Genomic DNA, 5,501 nt, shown 5'->3' on the forward strand with positions numbered 1-5,501 from the left:
CAGGAATGGAAACATTCCTGTAATGTCAACACTGTTTTCAGCACAAATCCGAAACTTAGCCCACACCAGCTACTATGAAGAAAATTAACTCTATCCCAGCCAAAAGTATCACAAGGGATATGAGTAGCAGTACAGCTTTCATTAATTTTGTGGTGCAAAAAGCAGTATGCTCTTTTGTTTCAGTCTAATGCATCTTATAAAAGTGTTTATCTTCGAATTAGGTGAGCTTGTTTCAAAAAAGTCCAGTTAACTTACACTTCACCAGAAATACAGAAATTATTTTGCCTTCTTCAGATCCTTTAATTTTTCTGTAAGAAATCGCTCTGCAGCTTTTTTCAAGACTGAATGAACACCCACACAAACTGCAACTAAACACAGAAGGCTACAAGAATGGCTGATAGCTAAATATAATACAGATACTTTTATTTGTTGCTAAAAAAGCAACAGTCTGGAAGATACCTGATTTGCAAAAAAGCAAAATAGGTAATAAAAATGTAAGGTATGTGTTTTCTATTTTTTTTTCTCTTTTTTTTTTCCAGATAGTGTGAATCTTTTCCACAACATTTTGCCCCAATGTGTACTCAGGTAATTTATAGCCCTCCTTCTTTTTAACATATTTTTTTACTTATCAAAATAGTTTTGGGGTGAGTGAGAAACTAAATTAAGGATGGAAAAACACATAGCCACAACTTCATAATGTTTTTTAAGTTTTGCTCAAAAATTACACTAAGAAACTTTGAATAATTTTCCCCTATTTTGGTTGTTTATACTCTACTTTTCACAGGAAAAAAAAAAAACACATCACCAAATTACATTAAAAATTAAAAATCCTCCAAATTTCTTCCCTTTATTAAAGAGATTGACTCTTCTTGTTCGTATGTCTGTGCTTATGTTTACTTTATCATAGTTCCTGCTTGGGGCTTTTGCTTGTTATTTTGATTATTTGTGGGGTTTTTTTCTGATAGTAGAACTGTATTAAGATGAAGATTTTTTTTCATTCTTATTGAAAAATAAGTTGTTTCTTTTCAAAACAGAGAGAGAAAAAATATTTTTAAATATTTATTTATATGCATTTTTATAGATTTTTTTAAAAATAAAAAGGAAATTTGTTTTCTCTTGACAAAAAAAGTTTTGATTGAGAAAGTTGAAGAGAAGCACTTCCGTGGAGACTAGCTGTCTTAGGCTGACAGGTAAAGATTTTTTCTGTATTTGGTAACACATAGTGCATATATATTAGATATAATATTCCTTTAAATTATCACAAAATATTTTGGTCACAATGCTTTTGTGTCCTGCTATTCCATTTAGAATTATCCCCAGTAAACATACTAATTGCACATTTGGCTAGGAAGTTGCAATGAAAGAGTTTATCAATAATTACCAAAATCCCAGTATCTTCCTATCTCAATGAATACTTCTTGAAAATGGAGGTCAATTTCATATCAGATAATTTATTCTTATAATATGACATGCAATTCCTTAAAATGTTATAGAAAGATAACCATCTACACAATAGATCTTCTGTGGTACAGCATTTAATCAGAAAAAAGGCTGTTACTGGTTTAAGGCAATATGAAATATTTTCTTCTCATTGTAATTCAGTTAGGTCTTACCTAGCTCTTCATCTAAGCACTACTTCACAGCAGGAGCTTTGACCAGACTTGGAAATGAAGAGGCAAACTGAGACATCACTTAGTTCTAATTACTGTTCTCACTAATAGTTCTAATTACTGTTCTTTATACCCTTTGTTGTTTGGTTTATGTCTTGAAGTGTGTTTTTAACAGTGAGGCAGATATGGGGGAGATAAACACTTCCATTAACAATTAGAAGTCCAAACAAATTTACTGTCCTCAGGAGTGTTCTCTGTTTTAGAGTTTCTGTGTGTGATCTCAGGTATTTTTACTTGGGGAACTCCAGCTTTAGATAGCTTACTCATGTACACAAAGAAAAAAAAAATCAAAATACCAAGCTTGTTACTATGAAATATTATCTTAGGGCCATACCATACCTAGAGGTACCTGATCCAAAGTCTTGCCTTGAAATAATTGTAGTGGTAGATTTCTGAAATGCAGAAAGATCCTCCCTTTGTTGTCCTCCTTCAGTCTGAAGACAGACTGAAATTCTTGGGAGTCTCCAGAGCATGGACTACCCTAATTTCTGTACTTGTGGAAGAAACCATAAAATTCTAAAATATAGTATCAGCATTTTAAGTCTTCTTATAGGGTGTACTAGTGTCTTCACACAGAAGAATCCCCACTTCCTGAATCATGATTTTAAATCTTACATTTGGCTGCTGCTTTTAAAACTTTGGAGATGGAGTATGATTTACTTACTTTTTTAAATGAACTTCATCCTTCATCTTAATAACCAAAGTTTTGGTGACTTTGGTCAAAGAACATTGTGTATAAAATTAAGGACTAATTACAACACGCACAGCAACTGCTTCTTAATGGTGGTTACAGATAAGAAAAAAGAACACAAAACAAAACAAACCTTACTTAAACACTTGAGGTAAGAAAATATTGTTATTACATCAGTTTCAGAATTTTTCACTTATTTATTCATAACTAGGATCATGCTGTGTGCAAGACTTATCTTTCTTCATTGTGAAGAAAGATATTTCTATTTTAATGCAGAATTAATTATTTTCTGCTTTCCAGATTTTTGTTTCCCTTATTTCTTTATTTCCCAGGCACAATGATATTAGATAAACAAGTAAGATTTTTTCTCATAAACATTGTGTCTAAATGAAAGTATGACAATTTTTCCGAGAATGGTCAGACCATACATTTTGTGATAAGGTTTATAAAAGTTTTCTGAAAAAGGTTTAGTAGGAGCTTTTTGTATATAATGGTATCTAAGGTTACTTGACAGCTTCTGGAGTGCATCCTTAGTACATCCTGACTCCATGTTAATGCTTCTAGGTATTGCTTGTTCACTTCATCTACTGCCCTACAGGGAATCTCAGAGATAGCTTGGAAGGAAGCCATTACATTCTGCAGTTGTGGGCTGTGTGCAGCTATAGTTATTGAATAGTCTAAGTGGGAAGTGGAATTATTCAAATATTGTGAAAGCTAATATGCCTGATTGTAAAAAAATTAATTATTTAGATATACACAACAAAATAATTTATAAGGAAATCTCAGTATACCCTTGTAACTGTATATCACACTGATATTAAGAAGTGATTACATTGTCTTCATTGAATTACAAGAAACACGAGTGTAGATGGGGCAAATTCTTGCTCTTAACTGCCTTTGAATATTTTTTTTTGTTGAACCCAAAGGCAATTCGGTATGTAGTTCAATATCCACAGAAAGGAGTCAGGTATTTTAAGAGTACTTAAACAGCAAAACATTATGGTTTAAAGGTCCACAAAGTCTGTAGTTTCAAGTTTTATCTAGTAATGCTTCTGAAGGACAATGATCCTTCCAATGTCTTAAAAAGCAGTTTTTGGAGAACTGTGATTACCAAAATAAGCTATATTCTTTAATTCTGTGATTACCAAAATAAGCTATATTCTTTAATTCCTTCTGAGTGCTCTAGCTGTTAGTCTTGTCTGAGAACAAGTACAATATCTTAAAAGCATTGAACTCTGGACAAAATACACAGCTAAAGATACTTGTATTGAAAAAAAAAAAAAATTCAAACTAGGAGAAATTATATGGGTGCTATCTTCTTCTGACACAAAATAATGGTTAGAGAATTTGATCTGGCAGAAGACAACTTAGATTCACTGTTTTTCTCAGCTTTAAACAGTACAGACTTTAAAAAGTACAAACTTTAAAAAGTACAGACTAACAGCTACCACCTCTACGGCTGCAATGCATTCAGCTGCTCAGTAACTAACCTGCCTTAGTGTAGCAGTGGGGCTCTTGGCCTTGTTGTAGGAGTCTGAGCTTTTGATCCTTTGAACAACTGCATTTCAGCCTTCTATCAAATGTTTATTTGATAAAAAATCATACAAAGTAGCTTGGGGGAGAAATCCAAATCCAACTCTGTCCTTCTCTCAGGTAAGTGCCCTACTCACTGAGCTAGAAAGTTATGGTCCAATGAGTCTTAAATTATTTCTGCACAGTTGCACAACTTTGAGAGGAAAATAGTCTGAAACCTAATAATTAGGTACTCTCCTAGGAAATGACAGACTGTTTTTTTAACATCCCAACACAGAGAAGAGCATTGAAATGTGTGTGAGAACAGCCTTGCACCCATTCGTTGTGCAAAAGGGTAAGTTACACTGCCACCCACAAAATCTGTAAAATAAAACAATTACTTTCTGCTTTCCTGTGGAAGGAACAGATTTACATCAAGCCCCACAAAGCTGTAAAGTCAGCTACAGGAAAGTGAAATTGAAAGCCTCCTCTACCTAACACTTTTTCATGTTTCCAGATAAGAAAGCCTAGACATTTAATGCACTGCTCTGCATACGAAGACAATTGTGAGGACCCACAGCTCTCTCTGCATGGGTGCTCCAGGACATTTGGAAACCTAAGCTCGATGTAGAGATTCCTTTTTGGAAAATGGATGACTGAGAGCTAGCTGATGCGGTGCTGAACTTCAGACAGACAAGTGGATAATTTAAAACTGTTGCTAATCTCAGTTTATTTCCTTTTTTTTTTTTTTCCTTCATTTCCTTGGAAGTATTAATTAATTAATTTATATGAGGAAATTCTGTAAGAGGGTTGTCATACTACCATTACTTGCAAAATATATATTTTGCCTTTTTAAAAGAAATAACACACATTAATGTTCCTGACTGTATGCATAGACATGCAAAGACACACAGAGGCATAAAAAAACCCATTAAATTGAATATAGAAATAAAAAAATAGAATTTGAAACATACAGATATAGACATAAAGAAAGAGACATTTTGTGAATAAAGGCTAGGACAGGGAAAAAGAAATCAGGGAGGTGCGTTACAGATAAACTAATGCTGCCTTGCTCTTACATATACAGCAACTGGATTATTTTAAAAGGCTAAAATGGGCTAACAACTCTTTTTGCAGATTCCTGTAATGTTTGTTCTCTTTGCATTTTATTTTCTATTTAGAAGTTTTCATGGCTAAAACTGGCAAAAAGATACTTTCTCACATACCTCATATTATGGGTATGGCTTCACATTTGCCCATGCTTCTAAGATGAGTGTTATCTTGATGCCTTTTACACCCTCTCAGAAAAATGCCTGTGTATAGTTGGAAAATGTTCCTATGTTCAACTTTAAGAATGCCATACCACAGCAACTAAGTTCTTTCTTAATCATTTGCATAAAAAAGCCAGTAAGGATAACGCAGTAAAAATGTAAATTCACAAAGTAAAAATATAAAATAATTCTCTAGACCTAAGCAACAATAAATCAAAATCACAAAGAAAAACAATAACAACAACAAAAAAAGGAAACCTGAAACCTCAAACACCAAACCACCCTTGATCTGCTTACACCAAGATTTACTTTGAAAATAATTAATTTTCTTACTTTGTTGCACCTTGCTGACAAACC

This window comes from Chaetura pelagica, unplaced genomic scaffold (assembly GCF_000747805.2).
Source record: "Chaetura pelagica isolate M959 unplaced genomic scaffold, ChaPel_1.0 scaffold142, whole genome shotgun sequence".
Classification (NCBI taxonomy): Eukaryota; Metazoa; Chordata; class Aves; order Apodiformes; family Apodidae; genus Chaetura; species Chaetura pelagica.